We start from the raw sequence: 21,673 nt of genomic DNA on the forward strand, positions 1-21,673 counted from the left end.
AGAAGTGATTGAAGAAAAATGCAATGCTTCATACATTCCTTTTGTTTGCAGAGAATGGGACTGTGTTTATGAGTGTATAACACTGTTAATAGGTAAAACACTAATAAATATAAATAAAAAATATATACATATATAATATAAAACACGCGTGCCATAGTCTGAACATGGCTGGTTATCTTAAATTGATTGTTATCTTCACTATTAGCAACCTCAGGGTTGTAAAGCTATGTTGCCTACTTGCTGAATCTCCTACAACTGTAAAGGTTTTGTTTGGTGGTTTTGCTGGTATGCATTGTGCAATATGACCACCTGTGTCTCACAAACTGTTCAATTGTATTTTAATAATTTCTGCTATTTCACTTCTCTAATTATCTCTATTATTCACTGGTCCATTATAACCAGTGGAGCAGCACAAACCATGGCAAATAGAGCTATTTCACCGATTCCCAAAAGTTTGTATTAATACAAGTTTTCATTATGATTTAGGTTGCCCTCAGTCATCTCTTAAATCAGTTAGAAGTGATAACCTTTTAGAACAGTACGGGGTATTTAATATTTTATACATTCTATTACATGACAACTTTCCATGGTACAGTATAAGGTTTGTGCTGTGCAATCTTACAATTTTATATCCTGAAAAAATTAGAATCTTTTAAAAGTAATAAAATACTGCGCAACATGAGCTATGACCAAAGTGACAAATTTACTGAGATATTAAGAAAAATTCTGAAAGCCAATTTTAGGCAAAGCAATTTGTTCCAGTATTTCACATCAGGTGTCAACTGCAATTACCACACCATTGCAGCCAAACATTTGAGGGTTCTGCTTGTCTTTAAAAATAACTGGTATGAGACAAATGGAACCCTCAAAAAAGCTTCTCATTCTGTCTTTCCCGTAATGAGCTTATTATTATCTCGGATTGAGTTATGATGGGGACTTCATGCTCTACAGACTTGCAAGACATACAGGATGGAGATGGGCTTAAGGGTGGGAAGTGGATGTACTATGGATGATACTCTTCTGAAAAGAACGATGATTCCAGAAGCATGTAAGTGGCAGGGATCTGCTGTAGTGGTACTTACACTCACCAGCCCCATTTTTTGTCAAAAGCATAACTGGAGAGGTCCAAATGGCATAATCTGTGGGGGGAGGTGGTTCAGTTGTAATATTATTGGATTAGCAATCTAGAAAGCCAGACTAATGCTGTGGACATGGGTTCAAATCCCACCATGGCAGCTGTTGGTATATACAAATAACATAAAAAGAACATTTGGAACCGAAAACATGTTCTGGTAAGAGTACTCCACCACAGAGTCTTTCAGTCTCCCCTTCTCCCTCAATCCTTCCCTCCCTCTTGGTTATGACCTGCAATTCAAAAAACCAACTCACCTTAAAGCCAGTCAGTTTCTTAAACTAAATAAAAACTGAAAGAATTGCGGATGCTGTAAATCAGGGTTCTGAGGAAAGGTCACCAGACCCCATTTCTGATGAAGGGTCTAGGCCTGAAACGTCAGCCTCTCTGCTCCTATGATGCTGCTTAGCCTGCTGTGTTCATCCAGCCCTGCATCTTGTTGTCTCGGATTCTCCAGCATCTGCAGTTCCTACTATCTCCGAAATGTTAACTCTGTTTTTTCCTTCACAGATGCTGCCAGACCTGCTGAGCTTTTCCAACAATTTTGTTTTTGTTCCAGTTTTTTGAGCTGGCTGGCCGTGGCTGATAATCAGAGATAGAAACACATTAATCCAGACTTGCTGTTAAATTGGACAGGAAACCCGTTCTTCTCAGTATTCCAGCCTCACAATGCCTGCCTGACCTGCTGAATATTTCCAGCCCATTTTCCCAGCAGTGCCAATATTGAGGTGGTTCATTGAACGGCTTTAGTTACAAACTGAAAGAACTGCGGATGCTGTAAATCAGAAACAAAAATAGAAATTGCTGGAAAAGTTCGACAGGTCTGGCAGCATCTGTGGACAGAACAGTTCTAAGGAAGGGTCACTCGACCTGAAATGTTAGTTCTGATTTCTCTCCACAGATTCTGCCAAACCTGCTGAACATTTTCAACAATTTCTATTTTTGTTTCTGGCTTTAGTTACAGTTTGGTCAGGGATCTCTGAGCAATACCATTCAACATCTTTTAACTTCTAGACACCTTGGAGAATCAGATAAAATTGATTTATCAAATAAAAACCCTGAAAGATTGTTCAAGAGATAGTGGGAACTGCAGATGCTGGAGAATCCGAGACAACAAGGTGCAGAACTGGATGAACACAGCAGGCCAAGCAGCATCAGAGGAGCAGAAAGGCTGACGTTTCGGGCCTAGACCTTTCATCAGAAATGGGGGAGGGGAAGGGGGTTCTGAAATAAATAGGGAGAGAGGGGGAGGCGGATAGAAGATGGATAGAGGAGAGGATAGGTGGAGAGGAAACAGACAGGTCAAAGAGGCGGGGATGGAGCCAGTAAAGGTGAGTGTAGGTGGGGAGTTAGGGAGGGGATAGGTCAGTCCAGGGAGGACGGACAGGTCAAGGGGGCGGGATGAGGTTAATACTTTCAGATATCCTTGAGTGAACGTATATTTTGTTCAGGCAGCACCAAACTAGCTTCACCATTTTTGTAACTAATCTTAACCAACCTGCAGACAGCAAGTGATCTATGTCTGGGACTAATGTAAGCTGCTTAGTTTTTTTTAAATGTTACTTCTGAATCTTTATGCACAGATAACCCCTCAAGAAATTTGCTAAACATTTTTGACCAGCTCCTTTGCTGCAACCAAACATATCATCAAGAACCTTCTGAAGATCCAAGTAAATACTTTAACAGGCTCCTCCTCATCCACGATGCATGTTAGTTACTCCTTCAAAGAATTTCAATAAATTTATAAAAATGCGATTTCCCTTTCATAAAACATACTTATTCTTTCTGATTACCTAGAGCTTTTAGAATTATTCTTTGAAGTAGGAATGTACTTATTCAGAGTATTCTGAAGTATCTGTTAAAATATTTGCCATTACTTCTCTATTGGTCTATCTCCTAGCCTAATATCCAGTTCACTTCAGCTAGTTCAGCTTTCGGGTCCATACTGTTATCATTTATAAGTTTAAAACACTTGTCTTAGACCCACTTGTCAGTCAATCAAACTGGGTGTAAAATTCAATTATGTTATGATTGCTGTTACCTAGAAGTACCTTTACTCTGAGGTCATTAATTAATTCTGTCACATTATACAACGCCAAGTCTATAACAGTTTGGTCTCTGGTCAGTTCCAGATGTACTGTTTTAAAAATCTATCTCAAAAGCATTCTATGAACTCCTCAGTGAGACTCCAATTACCAATTTCATTTTTCTAGTTTATATGTACATTAAAATCATCCATAATTATTGCCATCCCTTTATCATAAGCACCAAATATTTCTTGTGTACTTCTCCCAACATGTGGTTACTGTTCTACATGTGAGCCTATGGACCATTCCCACAAGTGACTTCTTTCCCTTACTATTCCTCAACTCCACCCAAAATGATTCTACCATCCTGACCTCTTGAACCAAGGTCATCTCTAACTATTGCACCGATAACATCTGTTATTAGGGGTGCCAGCCATCTGCCTTTACCTATTCTGATTGAATGTCATATGACCCTCAATATTCAGAATCCAAACTTTGTCATCTGGCAGCCACATCTCTGCAATGGCCTCCAGATCATATTTATTCATTTTATTGGGCAACCAATTAATTTTTATATTAAAACGTTTCACTTAGTATATGGGCAATGCTGCAAACAATTTGTAAACAGCAAGTTCAGAACAAACAGCAATGAGATGATTTAATTTGTTGGCACTGGTTAAGGGCTAAATAGTCACCAAGATACAGTTATTTTCTCCCCTCAAAAGTGTAGCCAGATTTTTATTACAACTGCTGAAATGCATGGATGTGACCTCAGTTAGAGATGCAGCAATTACGATGCAACATTAGTTCAGGAAGACACTGTTGTCCAAAAACTGCACTTCTAACATACATAATCCTCCAGAAGCTTACACAATGTCTTCAAGTCCTAGTCTATTGCTTGAACCAAACATCTTCTAACTTAATATATTAGAATGCTGACATTGAGTTAAGCCTACTTAATTATCATTTGATTACCTATATAAATGTTGATCCTCAAAATCCTTCAAACTTGGACCAATAACTATCTTCGTTCAATGGAATAATGATAATAACATTGATGCTTTTAATGCTAGTCTATTTCACAAAGCTAAAGCTCATTAGGATATATCCACCTCTAACTTCATGGTAAAATAAAATAAACAACTCCATCTGTGAAAGGAAGGGTCACTGAATTCGAAATGTTGACGCTGCTTTCTATTCACAAACGCTGGCAGACCTGCTGAGTTTCTCCAGCAATTTCTGTTTTTGCTTCTAATTTCATGATGTTTGTGCATTTCCTTGAGTTGATGTATGCAACCTACTAAATATTTGGAGAATGAGTAAATTTACTTAGTTTGATTTTAATCTTTGTGTCCTGGTACAACCATCAAGAGGACAACTATCAATTTTGCAATGTTGAAGGTAACATTTGAGGAACTGGCAGAAGCTGAAGTGGTGCATTAATGTCTGCATCTAGTTGGTATTCCTTTCACGAAATGCATATTTTTTAAACAAAAAAAAACACATTGTTTTTCTGTCCCTGTATTGGCTGAATGACAAGAAACAGAATGTTGGGGTATACGGTTAGTTCTTGAAAGATCTACACAGTGATGTTTCCCAATAGTACGACCACTACTTTTCTTGTTACATTAATGACCTAGACTTGGATGCAGAGGGCACAATTTCAAAATGTGCAAATGACACAAAGCTTGGAAATATTGTGAACTATGTGGAGGAGTGACAGACTTCTGGAGGACATGGACAGATGAAAAGAATAGATAGGCATGTGGTGGTCACATTTAATACCAGGGGTTGTGAAATTTTGTGACATTTTGGCAGGAAAACTGAGGGGTAGCAAAAGAGATGGGCAGCATGAAGGTGCAGTGGTTAGCACTGCTGCCTCACAGCACCAGGGACCTGCGTTTGATTCCACTCTCAGGTGACTGCCTGTGTGGAGCTTGCACTTTCTTCCCGTGTCTGCACGGGTTTCCTCTGGGTGCTCTGGTTTCATCCCACAGTCCAAAGATGTGCAGGTTAGATGGATTGGCCATGTTGAATTGCCTAGAGTACCAGGGATGTGCAGGCTAGGTGGATTAGCCATAGGAAATGCAGGGTTACAAGGATAGGGTAGGGGGTGGGTCTGGCTGGGATGCTCTTCAGAGAGTTGGTGTAGTCTCAATGGGCCAAATGGTCTGCTTCCACACTATAGGGATTCTATGATCTACTCAACAATTTGAGAATAAAAGTTACAATTTTGAAGAAGGTGAAGGAACAGACATACCTTAGGAGTACATATGCAAAATTCATGAAGGATGCTGGGGAGGGAGGAATCTTGGATTTTGTAAATAGAGCAAAGAGCTCAAAAGCAAGAAAGTTACAACAAACCTTCACAAAACATTGAATTGGCATCAACTGGAGTTTTGTGTCTAATTCAAGGCACTGCAGGGAAGATCTGAGGACTTTGGAGCTAGTGTAGAAAATATTAACGAGAACGGTTTAAAAGTATTGAGGCACTTCAAAGACATAGGCAAATCGGAGAAGTTAGGGCTTCTCTCCTTAGAGAACTTATATCTAATAAGAATCATAGAATCCCTGCAGTATGGAAACAGGCCCTTCAGCTCAACAAGTCCATACTAACCCTCAGAGCATCCCACCCAGACCCATCCCCCTATAACCCACCTAATCTACACATCCCTGAACACTATGGGCAATTTAGCATGGCCAATCCACCTACCCTGCACATCTTTCGACTGTGGGAGGAAACTGGAGCACCCAAAGGAAACTCACACAAACACAGGGAGAACATGCAAACACCACACAGACAGTTGCCTGAGGCTAGAATTGAACCTGGGTTCCTGGTGCTGTGAGGCAGCAGTGCTAACCACTGAGCCACCATGCAAGGTAAGCAAAGTCATGGATAATCTAAACAGAGTAGATAGAAAAGAACTATTTCCACTGCAGAGGGTCCAGAACCACAAGGGCACAGATTTAAGGTGATTGATAGGAGAACCTGTGATGACATGATTGAAAAAATTTCACAGTAAGTGGTTAGGCTGGGAATGCACTTCCTTAGAGTATGGTGGAGGCACAATGTGGCTTTCAGAAGGAAGGAGATAAGCACCTGAAGAGAGAAACTCTGCAGGAGCGTGAGGAAAGAACAGGAGGTGGGGAGAGTGGACGGGACAGTGGGTGTTACCAGCTGTCTTGCTCTTGTACAGCTGGCAACAATGTGATGAGTAAGAGTGGTTTAATTTTGTGTCATAACTTTCTGTGATTCCTATCGTTCCCCCACCAGCTAATAACCTGTCACTGCTTTGATATGCAGTCCTTTCCTGCCCAGCAGAAGAAATGTCATGAATAGTTACTGAATGTGGAAAAGTCACTGCTTTTACATACAGTTAACAGTACAAATTTTCTGATAAGTACGTTAAAAAGCAGGATTCAGCAGAAAAACAAATCATTGTTTTCTTCTGCGAGAAATTCGTGTTCGTTGAACTTCATAATTGTATCAGGCAACTGTGTTCACACTGCAAATTAATTATTCAGCTATATTTGTATAATTCACCTTATCTGCACAGCTATGTCAGTCAACATTTTTTTATTCATTCATGGGATGAGGGCATTACTGGGTAGGCCAGAGGGCAGTTAAGAATCAACCACTGCTGTGAGTCTAGAGTCACATATAGTCTAGACCAGGTAAGGATGGCAGTTTCCTTCCCTAAAGGACATTAGTGAACCAGATGGGTTTTTCTGACAATCAACAATGGTGATCAGTAGACTCTTAATTCTAAACATCTGAACATATTGGGACAGCTCGCAAACTAGGCAAACAGGTGGGCAGAAGAGGGATTTTGGGCAATAGTAGGTCATAGCCAGGAGTTGCACCATTTATTCTCCGAAAGGGAAGAGCTTGTTCTTGCACATGACTTCAATTTTGGTGTACTCTCATCTCACATCAAACAGAAGGGGTATTTCTTATGCTGAAACACCTCTGATATCCCACCAGATATCAGATATTTCCAGATATCCCACCATGACCAGTATTCAAAGAGTCCCTAAAGGAGTCCCATCTTTCTGTTGCATGAATATTGTGTGATACCCAACAACATGGCTAATTTCTACATGTGACACAAATATCTGTCGGCGATGCAATGCCTCAAGACAACTGGAGATGCATATCAATAAGTCTAGCATTTTATATTGGAATATTATACTTAAGCAATATGACTACTTTGGCGCAATACACACTGTTATTTAGGCAGGATCCAAATTTATATCCATTAGTCCCACTGCTAAACATGACTGCACAGCCCTGTTTTGAAAGCAAGATACAAAAACTTTCATTGGGCCTGCTTGGAGTTGTATTCAATTGGATTCATCCTCATAGTTCACTGACTCCATGTATATATTAACTGCCCAAACCATATAAAAATGATGCCCCTTTATGTCCTATCTTATCAACAAATGGTTGCACATAACATAGATTGGTCAAATTGGGTCGTGTGAGCTGCTATAACCAGTTTAGAGCAAGTGTTTTACATGCATGGTCAAAGATCCTTACACTTTCACAAAGACCATACAAGGCTTGCATATTAATAGAAAAACTACATCCATGTTTTTGTTTGACATTGCTCAAATTAATTGCCATAATCTGTTTTGAGACATCTGATGGTTTATTAACGTAAGTTTTTCCTCTTTTTATGTGTATATGGATGAATATCATTGCCTATTTCAAGCCTCAGATAATGCTGTTCCTCTGGGGTGGGAACCTTTCCATTGATCCTTCTAATGTAGCTGATCCTTCCACTCATCTATCTTCTCTCCGCATAAACTCAAAGCCTTTCAATCCTTCCCTCTATTCAGTAAGCCAGTACCACTTACTGCCAAAGTTTCAAAAAAGTTACATTGTTTTAAATTAATCTTCGGTTTGTCCTTGTAATGCCTTTGTTGCTCATCCTGCTTCTTTCTGTCATGTAATTCTCCATAAAGCACCTCCTTCAACAATCGTATATCATCAATCTTAACAACCTGTCCAGCCCAATAGAACCACACATTGATTTTCATAACCTCGATGCTGATGTTGGCAGCATGTTTATCTACCTTGATATTAGTGATCCTGTCCTACCATCTGATCTGAATTAGGGTGTGAAGGTGGCCTTGACAAAATCTTGCCTGCTGCTTTCTGGATGATGCAATTAGATGGCATCATTTTATAAATGTTCAGTTTTATGGAAACCTTGCTAATTCCAAACATGCTGGCGCATTCTACAATCACATTTGCTCTCTGTAAAGAAGCCACACTTTATTATTGATCCTTTCATTTTCACAAGAGTGATTTAACATCTGGCTTTCCATGCCTGGTTGCTGAATTATTTTAATCCTCTTCAGACTATTAGTAAGCCTTTAACTGATGATGGAGGCTATCCGTAATCAACTGACACTTCTTTTTGGAACTCACCAGCGTATTATTATTGCTTGCATAATTCCTTTGGAGACCTTAGTTAATGTTTTCAGTCTCAATAGAATGAACAACTTCTCCATTCTGTGACTTCATATCCCAATTCCTAGTTGCTAGTCCCATTCCTGGATCTGCTTTAACTTATTATTCTTCTTTCTTTCGTTTTCTTTATACCCAGAAATGGTATTTCACACAACTGAGGACTTTCCCAACACCAAAATGACCGTAACTTTTTTTTTCATTTAACTACCACCAGTAATCACCCATGTAGCCAATCAAATATTTACAAGCAAAGCCCGAAGGGCTCAGGTGATGAGTTCCAGTTAGGCAGGCCATTGCCTGTTACCAAGGGAACTCATACTCAACAAGCTCCACAGAGTTTAATTCATGATTCCCCATGAACCATGTTGGGGTTATCACATTTGTCTTTATCAATTAATTAAATGACTACTTAAGAGGATTTACAATTTTTATCATTGGATCTAGAGTTTTTTCAGTATAAATGGTTGTGTTTTTGATGGATTATCTGGACAATTTATGGATTAGTGTTAACAAAAAGGGAAAAAGAAAAGTTAACAGTTTAGGTTGATACTGTCTGAAGTACGCCCTTAGACTAAGGCCAAATTTACTTAATCAATTAGATATATATCACATGATGTCAGTGTTGGACAGATGGATGGAGGCCTTGGCTTCATACTGCACTAACTTATCCTTCAGACACTTGACTCTATTCTCCTCAAATGTTAAAATCACTTGAAGCCAGAGGCTTCTCTTTTGAGTCTAAATGGCACTTTTTCCCCCAGGTATTTGGATTCAGCATGCAGACTCTGTGATTGGCTTTCAGACAGTCCTCATTTCTTGGTTTGGGGAATCCTATAGTGTGGCTTCTTGTGCTCAGCTGGCTGTAGAGTACAGTACTGCCATTGATGTTGGGAATCCTTCTCGTGAACCAGATGGCCAACCCAGCATTGTGGAGCTCCAAGGAACATGTTCTTCATGCCAGACATGCAGTAATTTACAAGGGCCTCAATGTTGGGAATTTTGTACTGCTACCTGATGTTGCAAATAGATTTCTCAGACCGTGAAGGCGGGATACTTTGATATGTTTTACATGACACTGGTATGTTATTAACTATTGCACCCATCAAGAAGTGATGGACGAATCAACATCTGATATACTCTGATCTTTGCCTGACACAAACTCCATGCCTTTTTCAAAGTCTGTGATTGAGCATGCCAAATGTTAAGCTTCTTTGTGTCTGCCAATGGTTGAAAGGAATAATTTTCCCAAGATGGCAAAACTTCTGCACTGAATGGGCAGGTATGGTGTTGATAATGTCTGGGGTCTTGGATTACATGACCAGAGGTGGGTTGATACAAGATTTCTACCTTCTTCAGACTTACTGAAAGGCTAAAGTATTTTGAAGCTAGGGCAAAGTAATCAACTGAATGTCTTTCAGCATATGTAAAAAGCAGTCATCCATAAACAAATATTCGCTCAGTAGCTCTTCACTAGTCTTTGTCGAGCCTTGAGACTTTGCAAATTGAACAGGCTGTCCTGAGTTGAATATGTACTCCTTTGATAAGATCTTTGAATGTGTACTGGAAACATAGCCGAAAACTACATGGTAAAGACAGCCTTGTTTGGTGTGTTTGGAGGCAGCAAAGGAATCCAATGATGTACCATAGAGCAACATGCTGGCTATTGTCATTGTAAAATGAATGAATGACACTGATCACATATCCAGGCAGCCATATCTGTACAGAGCCTACCACAAAGCTTCACAGTTTATGATGAAACTCTGGTCAGAGGCTTCTATTCTGTTCATTTTCTGAATTTGATGTGCTGCAAAGATCATGTCTTGTAATTCCCAACTTGCATACATCAATTGTGGATACATTCTTGATGGCTTTGGACACAGTGCCCACATTCCAGATGAGGCAAGAGAGCGCATTTCCTAATCATGTGAATTCCTCCACAATCGAATACTTCAGGTGGGATGCCATCAGCTCCCGATGACAGCTCTATTAAATTAGCTCAATTAGATAGAGGTGTACTTTTTCATGTCTGTTTCAAATAATTCCCACTGTTATTCTATTGCTTCTGAGAACTATTGATATACGGCGATACATGGGACACAGCAAGAGGCAGAGGCAACATGAGGCGGCTTGGAGGAGGGATGGATGATCGAGAAATTATATGTAGTTAGAAGGTGTAAAAATGTTATGGAGAACTAGGTCTATGATTTAACTATTCTTTAAAACAGCCTGTCTTATCTCCCACATTCCTCTGGCACTGCCACATGAATCAGAAAATCCAAACCCTGCCCGGCCACGTCACTGGAAGGTGAAAATTTAATAGGTAATGGGTTTGGGTTTCAAACGTTAGGAAATGGCCCAACTGGTGTTTCCTGAACCCAGTGTGGAAATACAACCTACAGAATCAAACAGAACAAAAGAAGTCCATTTGGCCCATCATACCTTAACCTTAATCTTTGTCCACTCTTCTGCCAAACATAAGTATTGATTTCACTTCCTACACTTGTCCCAGAGTTGGTGAGCAACAGAGATCGTCAACATGGTTCTTTGAGCCTTAAATTGGCTTGCAATCGCAATTTTTTTTTTGCAGAATTGAAAGACCAGAATGCTTCATTACCTTATGAGAGCAATTCTTGTTATTCAATGGATTTTTTGAATGGGTTCATACATTCCAGTTGGTATTGGCATGTAATACTGTTGAAACAAAATGATTTTTGTTGTTCACTTTTGCTCCAATGCAATGCTGTGTTTCAAAAATTATTATACAGGCAATTAGATACCACCTTTTTGTCTAATTGTCATTATTGTTGTTTCTTTTTTAGATTTAGTTTATTGTACATCAGGGAGATAGACACAGTCATGTCACATTCTTGCAGAAAGACAATTCCATGAGACAAACCAAATTTAAGTTTGTTGTTGACGGCAGAAAATTCTTCATGAATACATTGCTAAATTACATCCAAAAATATTAAATCCATTGCAAACCTGGTAATACATTAAATGGGGAAACTAGCTAATCACAGTATTTGAAAGAGGAAAAATGCAAGGATTTTAAGTGAACCCAAGTGCAAATGATAATGGAAAATGCTCTTACGAAACTAGGATAATGAAGCTTTCAAGGATCTTTTCAAGGTAGCTCTATCAGCTGGCTGCACATGTTAGTCTTTAATTATGCAGCTGGGAATGGTTAATATAATTCAGCTGGGTAATGTTTCTTCACAGAGACTGATGCTCACAATTCATAAGAATTAATCTTACTTAAAGAAAATCAACGATTAATGCTAGTGTTAAAAACAACAAGATGTGTCTTCTACAAATGGCACTGAGTTTTATAAACATTTAAAATAATTGGTTCAACAGGATCAAACCTATCAGTAAATTATTTAAGTCGACAACATAGATAAAAAATTTTTTTATCGTTTCTTAAATATTAACTTCGTAACAAGTTTATTCAGTGAAATTATACGTTGAAGATAGAAGCACAGAATTAAAGAAATTCTATATTACTTTATATCTTTCATCTTTCTACACCCATTAAATAACATGCACTTGGACAGAAGGCAGTGTGGTCACATAAATTACTGAATCAAGATTATGGTAATTGTAATGCAAAGATCACCGAGGACTTTGCACTATGGACGTTGCAAAGCAAAGTATAAAAGATAGTTTTGAATAGCAACTTGATGCAGCAAGTCTGCTTAAATAACTAATTTGAGAATATTATGACACTATCTTATAAAAGCAAGAAAAATAATTATGATGATAAAGGTAAAAACAAACCTTCCAACTAAAAATAATAAATCACAAGACATCCAATTGCAAATTGGAAATAGCTTGCCAATATATTTGTACCCCAAGCTTATTATGGTTAAAAATAAATGTGCAATGCATCCATGAATAAATAACATATTTAACTGTTACCATTCAAAATTCTCTGCATCATAAGCACCAAGCTCTCAGAATTATAATCTTTGACACAATGAGTTTAATTTCAGATTTAAATGTCAATGTGGCCTTTCGTAGCTCTGCAGTATTCAAATAATTTATAGTGCTGAAATTATTAAATCCTCCCAAAGAAATATTCGTCATTCCTGAATGAGCAGGTTGTACAGTAATAAATATATATTTTCTGTTCATACCAAAGAATTTACTGTCATAAAGAAATGAAAACATTATAAAATAAAGGTTATATGCCTATATTCTGACATGATATAGATGATAAAGCATGGGTGGTTAAAGACTACAAACTGGGACAAAATATAGTGTTTGGTACTGGGCAAAATGCTACATATACTGATAATGTCCGAGTCCAGTGTTTATCCGATTCTTATTTTAAGACTTAAATTATTTGGAATTCTTAAGAAATGCTATCCTATCATTCCTGATTTTCCTTTAATAAATAACATGGAGCTGGGGTTCTCAGCTGGGCTTGACCACCCATGTGGAGCCCATGAGAGGATTTCAAGGGGTTTGCCAACATGTAAGCAAAAGTAATACCCATTTTTTGCCCCAAGAAAATTTGATTCTACTCCAATCAGTGCACTGTATTGTGTGCCTCCAAAATGGTGAGATTGCTGCAAAGCGGATTGCAATTGGGAACCAACAGCAGAAGCATGAAAAGATCGTATCTTTTTATTTCCTTTGTTTTTAGACTGTGAACTAAAAAGTAAGATACTGCTTTAAAACAAAGAGACTGTGCAAAGAGATGGCTGTACTTTCAAAAGTGTTTACTGGTGCACATTGTAAGCTGTATGCAATGTTTCTTTTGTATGGATCAGGGAGACCAAAAGGAAGAAGTTGGTTTCTGAACTAGGGGACATATGCTTGACAACAAAGATGGCTCGGTGGTTAACACTTCTGTTTCATAGCACTGGGGACCTAGGTTCAGCTCTGGACTTAGGTGACTGTCTGTGTGGAGTTTGCACGTTCTCCCTGTGTCTGTGTGGGTTTACTCCAGTGCTCCAGTTTCCTCCCACAGTCCAAAGATGTGCTGGCGAGGTGGATTGGCCATGCTAAATTGCCCACAGTGTCCAGAAATGTGCAGGCAAAATGTATTAATCATGGGAAATGTGGGGTTATGAATATAGAGTGGGGGGCTTGGACTGGGTGCGATGCTCTTCAGAGGGTTGGTGTGGACTTGATGGGCCGAATGGTTTCTTTCTGCACTGTAGGAATTCTATGAGCAACATTTGCTTGGTTCATGACCAAGTTACTATGTTTTGTCTGGGGCCAGTGCAGCTGGGAGCACCTAACTGCAAACAGAAAGCATCACAAATCTCTCTGTGTTTCTCTCTCCTGTTTGGAGATCCCAGAAAGTCTCCTAGAATAGTTAGCTGGCTTCCACTCACCTTTCTCTGCAAATTCCCTCGTATAAAAGATAAAGGTAAAATAACCTTCAGAGACTCAGGAAGGGCAAAATTCACAGCCAGTGGATGGAAGACAGTATCAGTCAGCAAACAAACACGTCTAATTAGCAAAACACTAAAATGAATTGGAAGAAACTGAAAAAAAAACTCATTGAATCCTGGGGTTCAGACAGGTTTTATGAAACTGTGTTTCCCTGACTCTTTTTTTTAAACTTCTCCACCTTTAAAATTAATGCCTTGTTTATATTTCTGTATCTGTCTGTTTGTGAGTGGGGGAATTTAAGAACAGGTATAGTTTTTAAGTTGTAGAGTTGTAAATTAGCAATTTTGGATTTCCGTTTTGCCATTTGCTAAAGACAATTTGTATCTAATAAACAGTTATTTTCTTGTTAAGTACAGAAACTTGGTGAGCAATTTTTAACCTGAATTCATCAGTGAGGTAAATTGGAAACCTTGTACAGTTTGACTTAATTTTTAACATTTATGATGACTCCATGAATAGTGTGGCTTGATTTCCGCTCCCCAGGGAGCTGTGACCAACACAATGTTTTAAAAAGGTGCACAGATGTAAAGCAGCATGCAAAGGCAAAGTGTGCATCTAGAAGCAGGCACCATCATGTAAGAGTAGACCGAGCAACTCGCCAGGAGATGTGACTTCTGGGTTAAGTCCCAGTTTGTCTGTGAGGATTAATGATTAGATTAAATTAGATTTTATTGTCACGTTTATCTAAGCATGAGAGTACAGTGAAAAGTGTACATAGTCACCACTCTCTGGCACCATCTTAGAATATGATAATTAGACTTAAAAACAAGAGCTGAAATTAAAAGAACTGAAACAAAAGGAAAATGTCTGCTGCTATTGCCATGAGTCTTGAGCCAGGCTCACCAATTCCTCCTGCATCGGACCCACCAACATCACGGTGCCACCACTGGTTCGCTGCCGCCAGTGCCAAGCTATCCCCTGTAGAGCTCTCCAAGCTCAACCATTTATGTTTGGGGTTTTATGTTTCACTCACCATTTCGATTCTGAGGATGTGGGCAAGACTGGCATTTAAGCACATTCCTAGTTGGTGAGCTTTTATCTGGCTGCTGAAAGTGCATAAATTAATATTTTCTCTCCTTATGAAAGTTGAAATAGATTTACTTCAGAAGGACCAAGATAAAGAATAAGAGCAAGATAAATAGTACGCTCCATATTTTATGTTTAGGGTGGGAGGAGGTGGTGGAATTGCCTAGCAAAGAAAATTTCTTACATTTGAACTTGAAAGCTAGTCAGGATCAGAAGGCTGACTGGGAAAATATTATTTAATTTACATAGTTAATTAGCACTCTGCAGATGACTTTACAATAATACCCCTGGTAGAATCAAAGCTGTGCACATGAATTTTGTCCCTGTATCATTACGCAATGATAATATCATATTTTGCTCAGGGGAGATCAAAGAATTTATACAAAACAAGAATCATTGGCAGGGTGAAGCTGAACGGTATTCAGAATCCAAGTTGATTCATTTCATATGGTTAATCAAGTTTTACACAATTTTAATCACTTTAGATTCACATGTCAATGGAGCTAAATTTTAACACGTCTTGTTGAGCAAAAAGGAGTGGTAGCAAGTTGACTATCTATCACTCTTGACCAAGTATTTCTCCATTGAAAATGGGTTGTATCTCAATATACCACTAAAGAACATAATTCTTGGCAATGGGAAGAAATGTTGTTTTTCCTCTAATAATTCCATTTGACTGTTTACATCTAAGTAAATAGACATTTGCCTGCGTCTAAAATGACACCGTAGGCACTATGAGTAGAAAACATTAACTGCCTAAGTCTTTAACCGGATCTTAATCCAACAACCTTCAGACTCAGGCAAGAATGCTACTACTGAGCCAAGCTGACACAGTTATATGCGTTGATACAGGCCCAATTAAAATTTCTGCTGACACTGAATAAATTTAGTACTCCTTGTCATTGTTTTAAACTGTATTTAAAACTGGCCCCAAAGGTGGAATGCAATGAACTGCTCAATTATACTAACCCAAACCCATAATTGTTTATTTGAAATAGTGGTTTTGTAAACAAACACAAAAGGAAGGGAACAAACACAGACATATAAAATATTGAAAAAACTTAATTTAGATAGTTTCATTTGTCTGTGTATTGTTACAATCAGGCATATGCAAAGAAAGGTGTTTGGAACAATTTTATCTCTATTTAATGTGGAAACACACCATTAAAATTGATCAACCACACATAGGCACCATGTAAGTCAAGCTTTAAGATTACCGCTTGTTAGCAATTTGAGCGTTAACAAATAATCTCTATTGGCAGTGGTCCAAGCTGTAGTAGGTTATGCAGTAATTTTAATGAATACTCATGGCAGGTAGCCAGTACCCTTTTTGTAATCATGAAGCAGATTCAAGAGGTTGCAGAAAAAAGCAGAAGACAACAAAATCTTTCTGCACCTTGCATGTATTACTTGATTACAAATGCAAGATTTAGCGAAGTGCAAATGTGTTGTCTGTGTGTATTCTGTACACTATGTTCTTTGAATCAATGACTTTGTTATAACTATTAACTGTTAATAGTTATGTTAAACTGAGGAGTTTGCAATGTATTTTGCGCAGTGGATGTGTGTATTTATACTGCGTTTAAGTAGAACTTCCATAGAACTTGCAATTAAATTTCATTTGCTAATTTTATCTGTTTCTGAATGGAGACTTACTGTGTAATTTCAAGCTAAGTTCACTCAGTAAACCTTTATCAAGAAGAATCTTAACAATACACCAAACCACCATGCTACACAAGGACTATCCTTTCAGTTTCCCCAGAATGAACCCCCTGTGGGTTGTTGCTGCATTGAGGCCAAGCTCCTCCAAAGAAACTATCATTATAATCACACAACCAATAATACTACTGGCCTACTCGGAGTCTTTCCACTTCCTAGGGATAACCCAGCCTCATAATATCATTCCTTTGATATTTCTCCTTGGAGAATGAGAAAAAGGGAAGGAACTATTCTAACCTCCAGCTCTTTCAAAATCTCATAGCAGGAAGGACTGTGAATAAAGGTGCAGATGTATGACACAAGAAATCTGACAGGAGCCATAGATCTTATTATATAGCTATATAGCAGAAGGGGCATTGAATGGAAACACATACAAGCTTCATAAAAAATCTTTCACTAACAGTAATAAAATAAATCAGAATTTTCCCTTGGTGTGCACTGCTACTGCTGTTAACTAATTATTTTTCGCCATTAGTTATTTTAGGTGCTATATAAAGCTTAATTTGTTTCAGTTGAATTCCGCAAGAATGTGTCGCTATACGTGGAAAGATAATGCTATTGTTCAAACACATACAAAAAAAAAACTTGACAGTCCAGTCCCTCTGTTGCCTAAGAAGTTGTTGAAACTTCTGGATTACAATTTAAGAAACCTTTTAAAAAAAGGTGACACCATAAAGATCTTATATTTTCAGTAACACTTGCCCTTTCTGGCAGCATTGACTACTTGGATGTCCCATTGACATTTCCAGTTGCTAATTCCATAAAATAGAATCCCTGTAGTGTGGAAGCAGGCCATTTGGCCCATTGAGTCCACACACTGACCCTCCAAAGAGCATCCCTCCCCCCCTTCCCCTGTAACCCTGCATTTCCCATAGCTAACCCAACTAGCCTGCACATCCCTGAACACTATGGACAATTTAGCATGGCCAATCCACCTAGCCTGTATATCTTTGGTCTGTGGGAGGAAATCCGAGCACCCAGAGGAAACCCACACTGAAAATGTGCAAACTCCACACAGACAGTCATCCAAGGTCCCGGGTCCCTGGAGCTGTGAGGCAGCAGTGCTATCCACTGAGCCAGCTCATTTTTGGAGGATTTTTAACCTTGCCAGTTATGCCTATTGAAGGCATGGCTTTGTATTGCCTATAATTTCATTACCATAATCAAAACAATTTGAAAATCATATCAGCACATGTAGACATTTCTGATATTTTTTCCTGGCATGTATGGTTTCCCACTGTGGTGCAAAATTTGAAAAATGCTTTTATCTTTCCTGGGTTCAGTGCTAAGGTACAATTTTGTCGCCAACTACAACTTGGAATATGCCCTTACTTGTACAACGTCTAGGTGGATGTAGTGGCCACAAGAGATTAAACACATAATGCTAGATTTTTGACATGCTATCACATGATTAATCATTGTCTATATTTATCATGTAGTTTGCCCTGTGAACTTGTCTTGCTGTAATAATATATACTGGCTGCTTGTCAGCATTCGGTCCAGTCTGTGAACATCTATGTTGGTTCCCTCTCTCAGAGCCGTGGCTCTTTTTACCCTTCAGTGGGAGAAAATTATTCCTCTTCAATTTATAGTTTAGTAAGTACAGTTTTTAAAAAACATAATTGTAATTTATTGTTTTTCTTTATTGTAAACAACCTTTCTGACCTCAGGTGTCTCTGCACACTGTGAAATCTAAAAGTGACAACTGTTTTTCATTTCCCCACAAACAAGCCTGCCTCTCTATTTCATCTTCATGTGCCTCAACCATAAAATCACTGACCATAAGAAATCAAATCAATCTAATTGCCTGGAAGATGAGATAAAAATTTGGCATGTGCAATTTTGTTGTTGAGAAAGAAACATTCCTCAGGCACATGCATTAAACCATTGGCTGCCCCTCATATTTACTCTAAACAGTCCCTGACAATCTCTGCCTCACACTCTGGCCCTCATCCTACTCTGAGTGAAAGTGTGCAGTTGATTAAACAGGGCTCAGCATTTTCTACTTTATGTTTCAAAAATTGCAGCCACAACCTGCACATATTTAGTGTCTTTATGGTAGGAAGAAACTAGGAATATTGAAAGCCCACAGCGCTTTACAGGGAAGTATAATCAGACAAAAAAAGCATATTTTTCAATTGTAAAAATGATAAGACCATTAGCAAGTCCAGAACGCACTGACAACTTCAGTGACTTAATGACTCTTTAACTTAGGAATCCATTAGCATCCCTTCTCTGGATTCCTTGACCAATCAGAGACAGCTGTGTGTCAACTCTGTAATAGGTTCTATTTTGAATTATGGTTTTGACCACAATGAAGACCATATCTACTAGAGCGTCCTTGTCCCCATCACATCCTAAGCAGCATCCTCACCATTAATATTTCTTCTCGATTTGAAGTGGATTCACAGGGGATAACTGAAAGGAGAGGTAGCAGGATGATGAAGAGGGAATGCAGGAGGGGAGGAGGAGAAACTTTTTTTTTTATCCATTCACAGAATGAGGGCTTCACTGGCTGGGTCAGCATTTATTGCCCATCCTAGGGAGCACTTAAGAATCAACCACATTGCTATAGGTCTGCAGTCACATGTAGGCCAGACCAGGTAAGGACAATAGATTTCTTTCCTTAAAGGACATTAGTGAACCAGATGGGTTTTTCCAACAATGGATTCATGAACATAATTAGACTCTTAATTCTAGATTATTATTGAATTCAAATTCCACCATCTACTGTGGCGGGATTCAAACCCAGGTGCCCAGAACATTACCTGGCTCTCTGGATTAACAGTCCTATGATATTATCAGCAGCCATCACTTCCCATGTTGAGCATTTGGCTTAAAAAAAGGGATAGGAAGTGGAATCATTTTAAAAGTATCTCTGTCTAAACAACCTTTCAAACCGCCTCTCATAAGGTGAATCAGTCTATTGGTAGGATTTTCCCATTTTAATAGAAAAATGGCAACAAAAAAAAGTTTTGTGGCATCATTCCAATGCCACTGAGTGAGTTATCAGCTCTGTCATGTACTTCTCACATCATTATTCACACATGGAAGATTATGGGCATGTTTCTCAGCAAATCAATTGATGAGTGAGATGGAGATGCTCAGCACTGTCAGGAACTTCCTGTTGCTAAAGGTCTGGCACCAGAAGCCCAGCTGCATCCAACTTTAGACGCTGCCAGGAGTTACCTATCATACTCTGTTGCTCGTCTCTAATCTCTATCTAGGCGACACAGAGGAGAACAAAGCTTGTTCTTCCTGGAGAAAGCTCTTGAGGCACAGACAGGAAGGGATAATGGAGAGAAGGGCAGCTGACTGCAACAAAAGGCCACCTCGGCAGATTCAGCCACACAGGACAGAGATATCACACAGGCCAGTGCTATCTCCACTGGGAAAAGTGATGCCCAACAGTGCTCCAAGAAGGTCAATGACATCCTGCGCTCTTTAAGGCTCAGTGGTACCATCTTCTCTCTGCTACGTCACACTCACAACACCATCACTCACTCTAAAAAGCATCTCACTGAGGGTGGTAGACTACAATTCTCAGTATCGTATGCATCATGTGCACTCAAGGGCTCATACTCACCTTTTCCTCTACAACTACAAGGCCTCTCTGCCCTCTGTGCTTCCTGCTCGCTCACTGGGGTCACCTCACCGCCTCTCCTGCTCGTGTAACACCACTACCTGCTCTGGTATCCACTACTGACATACTCAATCCTTCAGTTTCTCTCATTTCTCTCACAACCAGAAGGGCCAAGACAGGTCAGGGGTGAGGGTAGGGAAGGGGTCGGGTGTATCACAGGTGACACACGTCAGGCTCCTCACTTTCTCTGAGGACAAGGTAGTTGCACTAGGGAAGACCAGGACTGCTTATGTGCTGAACAGGAGACATAATGAGCAACCAAACAAGTCATCTCCACTGTACTGTGCTGTTCTCCATTACTAGCACTAATTCTTTTGCTCAAACAATTATACATCTTCTCCAACTAACTGTGCAGTGTAAATAAGTTGGCAAAGACTTGATGGGCCAAAGGGCATCTTTTATTCTATTTTATTTATGTTTTATGCATTGGGTCTATGATTCTAATTCCCTCTCTAGTCATGCGGGTGCTAGCAGCACCAGGGAACCTCCACAATCTTGTGGCCACATCTTGTGACAACAACTCCACATCTGAGGAGGAAGCCTATGAACCAGTAGAGGATGCACTAGCAAAGTACTGACTTGAACTGAATTAGCTTTACTGTCACATATACTCAATGAGTATAGTGAAAAGTTTGTATGTTGCCACTTACAACGGCATCTTAAGTATAACCGTACCTGGGTACAGCTTCTTTAGTTATAAGATCTTAGAAAATAGAGAAATATAATGTCCTGCGTTGCAGAAATAAAATTTCAGAACAATGGTCTTCCAACCCAGACCATGCTGGCACCTAGCCTCCAGTCCACACCAGGCCCTGGTTCAGAGGCTCTCACTAAAATCTCACTCTATCTAAAATAGACTCCATAACCCGGTGAACACATCGCTGACCCAATTCTGGAGCTGGTTGGAGAAGAAATGTCCAAGTTCTCTGGTACTCAGAGGTAGACTGGTTGAGAGCCAGAGACTAGGCAACTGCTTAGCCCAATGGAGAAGACATGTGCCTGTTCTCAACCATAAGAGACGTAGTCAACCTGTAGAGACAGGCACACTAACAACAGGCAGGTGTATCAGAGCTACTTGGAGGCTGGAATGGAAGGTGGAGGATCCTTCAATACTTTTCCTACTCTGGTGGCTTTGGCATATGAGGACCTGGCTGTTACATGGACAGGGTGACAGCTGCCTCGGAGACTCAGGTCAAGCAGAATGTTTGGTGGCTACCAGATAAGTACTCTGACCTATACTC

At 39.3% G+C, this 21,673-nt stretch overlaps 1 protein-coding gene across 2 annotated transcripts in view; it reads right to left on the bottom strand.

The window, feature by feature from the left end:
* Window positions 1-21,673, bottom strand: part of LOC109929127 (SPARC (osteonectin), cwcv and kazal like domains proteoglycan 1) — a 468,013-nt gene that overhangs the window by 242,429 nt on the left and 203,911 nt on the right. The gene's annotated exons all lie outside the window — the stretch shown is intronic.

The sequence above is a fragment of the Rhincodon typus genome, chromosome 12, assembly GCF_021869965.1.
Source record: "Rhincodon typus isolate 14 chromosome 12, sRhiTyp1.1, whole genome shotgun sequence".
Lineage (NCBI taxonomy): Eukaryota > Metazoa > Chordata > Chondrichthyes > Orectolobiformes > Rhincodontidae > Rhincodon > Rhincodon typus.